Source organism: Carassius gibelio, chromosome A6 (assembly GCF_023724105.1).
Source record: "Carassius gibelio isolate Cgi1373 ecotype wild population from Czech Republic chromosome A6, carGib1.2-hapl.c, whole genome shotgun sequence".
NCBI classification, from domain to species: domain Eukaryota; kingdom Metazoa; phylum Chordata; class Actinopteri; order Cypriniformes; family Cyprinidae; genus Carassius; species Carassius gibelio.
The window spans coordinates 28,763,640-28,776,802 of NC_068376.1; the positions used below are offsets into that span (position 1 = coordinate 28,763,640).

General features: G+C 35.2%; 1 long non-coding RNA gene across 1 annotated transcript; it reads right to left on the reverse strand.

Moving 5' to 3' along the window:
* Window positions 1-10,462: 10,462 nt before the first annotated feature.
* On the reverse strand, window positions 10,463-12,538 carry LOC128015989 (uncharacterized). Its single transcript, XR_008184047.1, has 3 exons — window positions 12,450-12,538; window positions 11,003-11,122; window positions 10,463-10,662 (listed from the first exon to the last, which is right to left on the reverse strand). It is a non-coding gene; the product is annotated as an uncharacterized LOC128015989 (long non-coding RNA).
* Window positions 12,539-13,163: the final 625 nt, after the last annotated feature.

Below are 13,163 nucleotides of genomic sequence, written 5' to 3' on the forward strand. Positions count from 1 at the left end.
GAATGCTGTCTGAATTTAACAGGACATGAATGCCACTGGAGAGAAACCATTGGCTGTCTGCTGAATCCACATATTCACAGGTCAGTAAAAGTTACTCACCTGTTAATTCATCTGTAAAGATGATTAATTATTGTCTGTGATAAATGTAGTTCTTAATTTCTGAAGAATAAATTAATCATGCTTAATTGTGCACAACTTGCCACCAGTGTTGTTGTCATTAAACGAATACCAAAACGTTTTTTTATTGTTAATTGAAATTAAGCTGAAATGAAGATATATATATATATATATATATATATATATATATATATATATATATATATATATATATATACATACATACACACACAAAAGTACAAAAAATACTAACTGAAATAAAATGTAAATAAAATATGTAAACATGAAAAAAATCGAAATCTAATACATGTGTCAAAGGCACATAAAAAATTAATAAAAGTTAAACTAAAATAAAAACTGAAAATATAAAAATAAAAGTTAATAAAAGTGCATTTTGGTGCCATTAACATCTTGCCACTGTTATTATACTAGATAAAAAAAAATGAAAATTTGTTTTGGCAATTAACTGAAATTAATATAGTAATATAATTATTAACTGACATAAATTAATACTAAATCAAAAAATTTAAAAATGAAACCAATTTTTAAGAACCAAATATATTTTACAAAATACTTTTTTGCACATTTTTTACAAAAGTACTACAAATTAAACTAAAATGAAAACTGAAATAAACAAATAACACATTTTATTTTATTTTTCATATTTTTAATTCAAAATATTGAAAAATACATATACTACAATATAAATAATACTGATATAGCACTGTGTCTTACACACGTAAATTATTTTCATATTTAAAGTAACTTGGCTTTGTTCAAATCTCTAACCCTGAAGATTATAGTGATGCTTGTCTTAGCATGTCAACAGCCACAGAAACACTCAATCAAGTTCAGTTCCTCTGATAAGACAGTTGCCATGCCAGCTCATTAGATTCTCATTGGTTTTCTTCACTCTTGCCGCTAATGAAAGACTTAGCAGCTGCCTTTCCATCACAGAACACATCCCACTGCTTCTGCATATGTGTGTGAGTCACAGTGAGCGGTAAATTAGCATCTGCCAGCGCTGTCAAAACCACTGTACACTTCCGCTCAAACAGACTAATTACTTTAATGAAATGTTTCCGTGGAGCATTTGCTCGTGATCCGAGGGTAAACGTGCCCTCCTGACTCCCACCTGAGACTCACTGCAGCTCCCCGACCTGAAGAGATTACAGTCTCAGAGAAATCACTCATTTGATGTGACCGAAGAATCTTCAAATGTTGCCATCGTTTGGATTCTTTTCTTAGTTTACAGGCAAGAGAGTTATGAATGCATCCATTTACAACATATAGTAAATGTACAAATGTACATTTATTGAATCAGTTAGAGATAAGCACTGGTTAAATATTTTTCAAGCAATGTTTTAATTACTTTTCAAGCATTAAATAATAAATAAATAATTTAATTAAATAAAAATGTGAACAAAAAAATGAAATATGACACCGATTGGGTAACATGGCACATTGATAAACACGTTATTTCTCATCAATTAAGAAAATACAGTAAGTTGGGTGACTTTTCATTTTTTTACATTTCAAAAAATATATATTTTTCTATTTAAAAAATGACAATATGAAACTACAAAATGCTTTTGGACGAAATAGAATAGATTCACACAGTGCTGGTTAGAACCGGTTACATGTAATCAGATTCCAAATATTATGCTTCTAATCATATTATGTTACATTTTAAAATACATGTAATTAGATTAGTTACTTTTTATTAATTATATGATTATATATTATTCACATGGTTATATGACATGCAGGCATACAGGTATAATATCCTATATTTATTAAGAGTTTTGTTTTGATTGTTGCCATTGTAAAATGATTTATTTTAATTTAACACTTTTATGATATTTAAAAGATATTAGCTTTTAATTAAACTCACAAAACTCAGTTTGGGAAACTTTGACAAAATGTAATGCTTAATGCACTTCAAGTTGTTAATAACAGTGAACAGAATATATTTTCATTACATTTGTTTTTTATATTAATATGGTATAAGATTTTCCTTTAGGTTATACTTCAAGTTAGGTCAAAAGTAATCCGAAAGTCATTAAAAAGTAGTCTGATTTTATTACCTGAAATGTGTAATGTAATGGATTATATAAATGATCAAATATAAATTATACTATTTTGTCTCCCAATCAATAATAAGTGGTGCAGAGAGTGTTCTGTTTATTTTAATCTATTCAAATATCATTTTCTAAATGAACTAGTAAACTAAACACAAAATGTCCTTCTTGTAGTAATTATTATGATGAACAAATAGCTCAGTCACTGTTTACCGTGTTGATGGTTTACCATGATCCAGCCAGATGTTCTTGAATGAGTTATTGCAACATCTGATGTGTCATTAGTGACATCCACAAATGTTTGTTTATGTACTACTGCTACATTTGTGCAGCTTTGAATCATTACTTTGTGTGCAGTCATGGCCCAATGGTTAGAGAGTTGGATTTGTAGCCCAAAGATTGCAGGTTGGAGTCTCAGTACCTGCAGGGATTGTAGGTGTGTGTGTGTGTGTGTGTGTGTGTGTGTGCGCACACTTGGATGGGTTAAATGTGGAGCACAAATTCTGAGAACAAAACGTAAGGGACACCTTACTTCACTCACTCTATTATTTGATGAATACACATTTATTTTGTGTGATGCAACAAGTTGATTGTTTTTCATAGTCATATTTTGACCTTATGTAAGGTCTATACAGCTGCAGTAAAGCTAGAGGACACCTAATATAGTTCTTCATATGAATGCTGTCCAGCAGGTTCACGTGTGCTGACCTGAGTTCTGCCGGCCAGAGGAACACATCTGCCTAATACCATGAGATTTTGGAGCGAAGCCCAGCACAAAAACAAATGCATCAATGCATGTCTGAATGTAGTGTCATGTTATCCCTCACCTGCCTTCTCCAGCTGCCACGCTGAGCTTAACCATGGAGATGTTACGTTAGGGGACTGGTTTATTTCAATGTCAAAGCAGTCACTGATTTCTCTTTTGATTGTGAAACGACTTTCGCAACTGTCTATTTTTTTTCTTAGAGTTACAGCTTTCATCCGTAATGTACTGTTTGCAGAGCGCAGGGAGCGTTTCCTCACATGGACTTCTGACTGGGTGACCTGGTACATATCTGGACAACAACCTACATCCCCAACCAAAACACTGATAATGTCTCCAGCATGTAAAACGGCACGTTGCTGAACAGATTTTCCATATGCTAGAGTGTGACGTGATATTGGTTCAAAAATCAGTAAAAAATTTTGCATTTAGTGAAATGTGACATCAGTACTGACAAATCTCCAACTGCTTCACCAGGAGCAATTAAAGTGTAATTAGAGCTAGAAGTTTAATATATGTGGCATGTAATTAACGAGAGTATCATACAATCAGGCATCTCAGCAGCACACGAGAAAAACAAGGTTTCAGGACTAACAAGCTTAGATTAGTTAATCAGGATCCCTCGTCATCTTACGCTTCATTAAACATCAATGTGCTGAACTTCAGCGGGGTCTCCATCTCAAGCCCAGAGCTCTCACACAGGGCGAGGAATGCATGGGAATGCCAAGGAACACCAAGTCCCAACAGAAATCAATCTTACTTTTACCACTGTGGCACACATGAAGTACATCAGGACTACTGGGAGCTTTTTCAAAACCACTAAACCTAAGTATTAAACTTTGGCATGCATCTCACACCCCAGCGTTTGTGCTATAGACACACAGAATGATGGATCCGAGCTGTATTTAGACACCAGAGCATCACAGCAACCACATAGCAACATCCTGGCAACCTCTAATCACCAACCAATCAATCACAGAACATCGGATACACAAAGTGCAGGTACAGTTTCCCTGATGCAGCCTGAGCTGAAGTCTTCAGATAATGAAGCACCCTAATGGGGGTCGAACCTGCTACTTTTAAATTGTCAGAACTAATCATTATCTAGGACACTCTTCAAAATAAAGGTTAAAAAGGGGTGGTTTAGATGCCACAGAAGAATTATTTTGGCTTCCCAAAGAAACTCTCAGTGAACAGTTGTAAAAAGAACCATTGTGTAAAGAATATTAAATTCTAAAGAAACTTTTGTGGACTGGAAAGGCTCTTTGGAATTTTTCATTTTCTTTAACAGATGACAATAATGACTTTATTTTTAAGAGCATATGATGCCACATTTGTTCAAAATACAACACTAAATTAGTCATTTGTGCATGTTTTAATATTCAGTTCAATTCAAGTTTATTTATGACAGGAATTTTCTGAAAAATGTATTAAAGATGTAGTCAAACAGACGATGAAGACTATTAACAGCAATTATTATATGATGCATATATGATGAAAATATAAAATATTATATTATTTTCTATAACTGAAAAATAAGTGAACATAAGTGAAACTATGAACTGCTTAAAATGAATAATATATTATAAAAAATCTTAAAAATCTTAAACAAACAACTGGCAGTAGCCATTGATTTATGGAGAAAAAAATACTATGCAAGTCAACATTCTTCGAAATATCATCTTTTGTTCTCAACAGCTGAAAGCAACCTTCATACAGGTTTGAAAAAAAAATATATAATAATGAGAGAATTTTCATTTTTGGATGAAATATCTCTTTAAGTGGCATCTTTTTGCAAGAAGAACTAGTTCTGACAAGTAAACGAGTAGTTAGCTGAGCTATGATGTATGCTGTAGCTAATGCATATTTTATGTCTCAGCAGATATATCATGTAATTTATCAGTGTCTGCAACTGGAACTAGATACAGTATTAGAAACACGTAACTATGCCATCCATATCACAGCACTGTCAGTGAACTGACCTGAATCTTTAGCTGACTCCAACAGGATGATTACATTACATTAGAACAAACGAAACCACTGGAAAACTAAGCGATATGATTCGTGGAACGCTGGAGGATTTCTAGGTCGGTTCAGAAAGTTTGAGTAAACACACCTCTGACTTCGACTGCAAGAAAAATATATATATTTCAAACCAACTAACCACTGAACGCAGGATGAACACTAAAATTCCTGACTACTTCCCTTATAAATAGGCCTTCATTAAAGTCTAATCAGAAGTCAAATCTGATTTGAATATTGAACAATGAGACTCTCTTTAATATATAGTACAGCTGACCATACAGTGGATATGAACTATTAGATCAAGCCTATTAGTGATGTTTCTTAGAAGTCTAAACTAAGAGAAAACAGCAACAAGAAGATAGTCCAAGCAGAACCGAACAGAACCGGTATTAGACACTTTCCCGGAGAGTTAACCTCTCAAAAACAAACTCACATGTACACAGACCTTGGTCTTCAGGGTCCACAGATCAGATCAATGCTCTTTCAAGAGACTCTCTTCAAAGGATCCACACTGGAAAACAAACCCTGACTGATAAACATGCTCCTTCCCAAAATACACGTCGTGTGAGAAGGTTCCAATCTTATCAATTATTGGTTTAGATGGATTCGAGTGATCAGAGTATCCCAATACATAAACACTGGGGAAGTACTGGATGTTTGAATTTGTAAGTACATGATCACAAGCCAAGACAAGCGATTTGTCTTTGATACTAGAACCCAAGAGAATCAATCTTTATGTGAATTTCAGGTGCTGACATAAATTGCCAGACATTAAAATTTATTCATTTTTAACATTTAATGACAATTTCATGGATATAATATACAATCAATTGATATTCATTTGATATGGCTCAATATCATATATATAAATGGCTCAATATTTTTTATAGACAGGAAGTTAAAAGGAACAAATCTGAGAAATGTTGAACTAGAATGAATCAGAAAAGCAAACACACAAAGACACAGCTAACAAACACTAGCATCTCTGTGGCATTGCTTCAGCGCTCTGACTCAGCTCTGAATCACACAGACAGATTACTGAATTTGATTCAGCAGGGGTCATGATGATGGCAGACATGAGAGATCCAAAACAACTAAAGTGACTCAAGCTAAAGGCCGTTGTGTGCCGCTGCCACGACCTCTCTCAACCGAGCATGAGTGTTATTGTACCAGCGCTGAAGGGCAGACAGCACTGACACACTCCCACTTCACGCCAATATACAGCGGGAACACAATCCTCTTTCTCTGAAAGACACCAGACGAGACCACAAGAGACCACAGGCCAAAGCTCAACACAGCTGCTTGAACTGCGGTGACTGTGAGAGACTGACTAACTTAACAATCCTAAATACGAGTGACAAATTTACTATTATAATAGTAAAATATGTTCATTTTCTAGCAAAATAATGATATATACCTGTAAAATATCAAAATTATATATATATATATATATATATATATATATATATATATATATATATATATATATATATATATATTTAATAACAACAGGGCTGGATTATGAATTTCACATGACTTCATAAGAACATGCATCTGAATTCTGGTTAGTAAACCCAATTAAATATGTAAAAAGCAAAAAAAAAAAATTTACTTCAACAATTTCAGTTACATTCAAATGATTTAAATAATTTAAAATTACATTTGTAATACTTGCTTTTCAAAGTGGACACATAATATGAATCGTTCTGTATATCAGACATAAAATGCATCTCAGCTCTTGAGCCGGAGTGTAGAAGTGAAACTATCTTTTAATAAGAGTACACTGCTGATCTCTAGTGCTTGACATATTTATTGCATCAACTTATCTCTTGCCTTCAGCTCAAGGATTTCACATTTATGATCATTAAACCTTTATGAACAACACATTTCTTTCACATATTTTCTAGTCTCATCACAGAGATCTTTTTTGATCTACAAGATGAAGACAGCGGAGGTGATATTATGATTAATGTAACCTACAGATGAAAAGACAGGTTCAGTTTCTATTACAGTGACCTAGAAAATGCCTGAGGAAGATATCAGCAGATATACCTTCTATATCTATACTGTACCCGCGAACAAGAGCCTGAACTCCAGGTTTGTACATTAGATTGTTGCTGCATTTATGAAACACCTGATCACATCACATGAAAATGTACATTAATTATGTACAATGTTAAATTACATCCTCGTGTCCCAGTTTTATACAATGACAAGAACAGGCAAACCATCTCTGTTGCATGTGGTAAAATGTATTAATGAATATTAAGGGACTGGTATAGATTAATTTTACAGTAAAATATAGCAGTTATATACTGTAAGTGAATAAGAACTTTTTTCTCGTCATAAATGTACGGTTTTATGTTACAGCTTAAGTTGTTAATGTTTATTGCATTATTTTAGTGCCATGTGTGTTTGCAGTTACTCTATTATCTTAGTATTGACCTAGTTGTGATGAGTGATTACTGCCTCTGATTTATGGAGGTTGTCAGTGTATTATAAAAGTACAAAACAGATTTAGTACTTCAGTAGGTTGGTATATTAATAATATATCAGGTCAAGAAAAATATATATATATTTTTTTTTTTGTAATAAAGGTACAAAAACTGTCACTGAGATGGTTCCTTTTTAAAAAGTTCACTAATGTACCTAAAGGCTTCATACTGGTACCTTAAAGGTACATATTACTAACCAGGGGTCTCCAAACTCAGTCCTGAAGGGACAGTTGCATTGACAACTTTTGTACCTTTTCTTTCTGGGAGTGTCATTTTCCCCCCATAAATGTCAGATTGTATTTATTTATTTATTTTCAACAGTGTTGTTTGCTTTCCATGAAAACTGTTGTAGGGCATTTCAGACCAACAACATTTGGAGCAAACAGAGCCAAGTCCAGAGAGTTTATGATTAAGCTTCAGAAGAGATTGGAAGATATTACCATCAGAAAAATCTTGCTAAAAAGAGAACATGTTGATTCAGACAGACCAGAAACTCCTTCAAAAAAGAGTGAGTGATCGTGACTGATGTTCCTCCATCACGGCTGTCCTCCTGCTCGTATCAGACACAGATGCTGCTGGATCCAGGGAAGGCACGAGGTCAAAGGTCGTTCCTCCAGACACCTTCACACTCCACCAGACCTCCCTCCTTAAAGCAATTCTCCCTGCCTTCTCTCTGCTCACCATCCACTCCCTCACTAACTGCAGGTTCCACAGCACAAAGTGACAGGACGGTAAACAAATCAAACAAACTCCCAGAATGCAAAGTGTTGCCATTAGGGGGCGCCCACTGAAATCAAGAATGCTGTAGATGTAAGGTTGGCCAAACATGTTTGTGCCGCCCATTAGCCAATAAACAACGGCAAATATGACATAAAGTGCCCCGGCCAGCACTCCGTAGAAGAAGTGGGTGAGATGAACAGGTGTGGAGGACAACAACAGGTCCACGGCGGTCTGGATGCTGTTGATAACATGGATGTTGATGTTGAAGGCTGTGAAGGAGTGCTGGTCAAAGGGGTGGATTAAGGTCCAGTACAGAAATGAGACAGTTAATGAAAAACAGCCCATCACAGAATGCAGGAGCCACTGCAGACAGAGAGCAGCGGTCAGAGGGACGGGGAGAGAAAGGAGGCTCTCACATTCACTACTGACACCTAGTGGAGGAAAGGACTGCATGAAACACATGGATAGGCCTTTTATAAATAAATAAATATATATATATATATATATATATATATATATATATATATATATATATATATATATAGACACACACACAAAAAAAAAAAAAAAAAAAGTATATATATATATATATATATATATATATATATATATATATATATATATATATATATATATATATATATATATACCGTATTTTCCGGACTATGAGTCACACCTTTTTTCATAGTTTGGCTGGTCCTGCGACTTATAGTCAGTTGTGACTTATCAAAATTAATTTGACATGAACCAAGAGAAATGAACAAAGAGACATGAACCGAGAGAAAACATTACTGTCTCCAGCCGCCAGAGGGCTTGGTTCTTGGTTCTAAATAAATGCGACTTATAGTCAAGTGCGACTTATATATGTTTTTTCCCTCATCATGATGTATTTTTGGACTGATGCGACTTATACTTTAGGTGCGACTTATAGTCCGAAAAATACGGTGTATATATATATATATATATATATATATATATATATATATATATATATATATATATCCAGCAAGGATGGATTAAATTTATCAAGTGACCATATAAACATTTAGAATGTTACAAAAGATTCTATTTCAAATAAATGCTGTTCTTTCTACTGAAATAATTCTCCACAGTTTCCACAAAATTTGAAGCAGCACAACTGTTTTCATATTTGATAGTAATAAGAAATATTTCTTGAGCATCAAATCAGAATATTAGAATGATTTCTGAAGATCATGTGACACTGAAGACTGGAGTAATGATGATGAAAATTCAGCTTTGATCACAGAAATAAATTACATTTTAGAATATCTTCAAATTGAAAACAATTATTTTAAACTGGAATAATATTTCACAATTTTTGTGTATTTTTGATCAAATGAATGCAGCCTTGGTGAGAAAAAAAAAATCTAACCTCAAACTTTTCAATGGGATATATATGTATAAAGTGCAGCAAAGGATTTTACTGCAGCATTAGTTGAAAAAAAGACACTAAAATAGCTCAAAACAGGGATGTTAGGTTTGAGGACAGCTCCTGCTATATTTGAGAGCAGATTACGCTTGAGGTTTTATATTGTGATCTAATCAAGGCTTAACAGTAAGCACTTTTTCTGTTGAGCTCAAATTCAGTTCAAATATTTTCACAGAAATAAAATGAATAAATAATTAGATAAGATTAAAATAAACCTAATGGTTAGAGGGTTGGACTCCCAATCAAAGGGTTGTGGGTTCTAGTCTCGGGCCGGATGGAATTGTGGGTGGAGGGAGTGCATGTAGTTCTCTCTCCACCTTCAATACCATGACTTAGGTGCCCTTGAGCAAGGCATCGAACCCCCAACTGCTCCCCGGGCGCCGCAGCATAAATGGCTGCCCACTGCTCCGGGTGTGTGTTCACAGTGTGTGCGTGTGTGTGTGTTCACTGCTCTGTGTGTGTGCATTTCGGATGGGTTAAATGCAGAGCACAAATTCTGAGTATGGGTCACCATACTTGGCTGAATGTCACTTCACTTCACTTCATAAAATATTGTAAATATATTTTTACCAATGCATTTACGTTTGAAATACAACTACTACAACTCCTTAAATTCATTAACATTTTTTGTTGCAAAATGCAATGCAAAATAATACTGACGTCTCTGTAGATCTGTTTGTAGTTCTTTCAAGACTCTTACAATCCAACAGCATAAGTGTGACTCAGGATAGTTTATAAAGTCACTGTGTAGGATTTGTGATCAGAAACACACTGCACAACAATTTTACCTCTTTTCATTCTGTGAGAGGAGCATCTGATTTCCAAGAAAGCCCAGGCCAGATTACAGAGAGAAACCAGATCGTAGATAACCATAAGACAGTATGAGATATGGCTGAGAAAAATGAGGAATTTAGGTGTGTTGAAGAGAAGAGCCGTGTAGATAAACCAGCTGAAGGTGTAGACCAGCATAAAACATCTGTACAGAAGCCACAACAATGGAGGAATATCCCACTGCAAACAAAACCAGACAAGCTATTACAACTTCATGTTTCAGTATGATGGATTCTGGAACTTGCCATTTACATTTTGACCTAAATAATACACATGCATTCAATGTCTTACATGCAAAATATATACAATGAAATTAATGGCATTGCTGACAGAGATAACAATGTTTCTAAGTAGTCCAGAACGGTCATCATTTATGATAATTAGTTGATCTATGCTGGTTGACCACCGTGGACCAGGAACAAACCATGATGCAAAACCTTTAGTTCGATTCTTTCAGCAGGGTTTCTATCATGCATGTGCTAATTGGATCAGTGCATGAGGTTTAGTGACTCAGACAGACCCGTGGCTGAAGCAGCAGCTCTGGTTTAGAGGTGAGAAGGTGGAGTTTGTGAACTTTGAACTCCTCCTTCCAGCTTTGTGTCCAACTAGCACCCATGTCTGTCACCAATAACCACACCTCCTGTCAAAAAACATAATGCAAAATCGGTTATACGCTTGTGATGCCATGTGTCTGCTTTCTTTAGAAGTCTGGTTACATTTGTGTAGACTGCAAAAAAATACCGTTTGCACATTGCACATATTTGAAAAGACTTTCACTTCCCATATGAACCAGTATTTCTGGTTTTAAGTAATGCTGTAATTATCAACAATTTTTGACATGCCCTGTTATAATTAAATTGTTACAATGATTGCATGCAACTTGGATACTAAATAATATTAAAAACAATAATAAGAATATTAAATAGAATAATGCAATCTCTCACTAACCTTTGCAAGAATGCATCCACTGTGAACGCCTATAAAGACGCTGCATTCACCAGAAACATGCATAAATCTACAGCCCCAAGTGATGGTGTTCTCCTACACCTTAGATATTCAGATTTGATACGTTGTGATCGTGATCTCATGTTCACGAGTCCGTAGCAGCAGAACAGACACTGCACTGCTTGTCTTGGACGCATCTAATGAAATAACTGGAGCTTCAAATCGTAATCACGAACATGTGAATCTCTCACATACCAACAAGATTACCGCTGAGTCTCCGAGATGTGGCTAAATGTCAAAAAATGTCCTTACTAAAAGAACTGTGCAAGTAGTAGTCAGTATTATTTATCTATTTTACTGCTTTTTCCATATTCCCACATGGTTGTACAGTATGTCACTTATTTTACAACTACTGACAAGTTATGATCATGTCTAAACATTTATTTTATATCCTAGAGAGAGTTTTGGTCTGATGTGAACCGCTGCAGATGTACAGCAGGGTCACCAAATCTGACCCAACAGCATTAGAGGTCACTGAAATCTACCAGCCTGTTTCACACAAAAATACTTTAATGTTACCAGGGCCGGTTCTAGACATTTGGAGGCCCTTGGCAAAATTCAAGTGTTTTATGGGACTGGCTTCAGTGTCATCCACATCCAGTTATTTATAGCGACAAACAGCTGGTTTTGATGCTTGTTATTGCAATTTGGTTTATCTTACCTTATTTTTAATGCATTATCTTTATTATAAACACACTGGTTTGTAGGGCAAAGAGTGTTATCTCCCTTTTAGCGGCTAATGAACCTGAAGTTTGGACCATAAGCTTACTTCCACATTGAAGCTTATTTACAGAATGAATATTGTGTCAAAAGCCCTATTCGGACGGGACTAGTTTTACAGGGGGTCGTTAGAGAAATCTGCGTTTCACAGACGTACTTGGTGATTTTAATCCCGTCCGAATCTGCCACGTCTGTGTTTTTCTCACACAACCTCTGTGATAATTCCAGAGCAAATTACCTACCGTTTTTCAGCAAACTCAGTGATCCTCTGAGAAAACTAATCCCGTCCGAACGCGAATGTCTGTGATTGCCGGTGATATTTTATTTCACAACGCGTTTCCTTGTGTATTTTGGCCAACGTGAATTACCGTAGATGCTCTTACCGCGCGGATGTTTGATAGATTTGCTTAGCGGCAAATAAATAATAATAAAAAAATAATACAAATAATAAAATCAAGAGCAAGATCGCGTAAACTGTTAATACCGGCTATTGTAATATCAGCATGGTAAGCAGGTAAGATTACTCACGTTCATTTATGTACTCAGTTACATGTTTTAATTACATTTAATACAAAAAAACACATTAACATTTTATTTTTATTTTATTTAAAGAAACAGGGACAGCGTACAATAAACATTAACCTCAAAGGGAGATGCATAGTACCAGGTTTTAGCTCAAGAGCTAATTTTCACCCGTAGTCCCTGGGCAGGCTGATGTTAAGCTACAATATGGTTTTGTTCTTTCTTTTACTGTCTATGGTTTTGTTATACTAGCCATTTAGTATTTATTGTGTAATAATACTAAGGCAATCATTCTGAATGAATGCAATGCACGCATACAGAGCGCGTGATCTCTGTGACGCCCAGATGCACAAATCAGACCCTCCCACCTCTGTAATAAACACGGAGATGTTAGTCCCGTCCGAATTGGTACATGAAAATCACAGACGTCGACG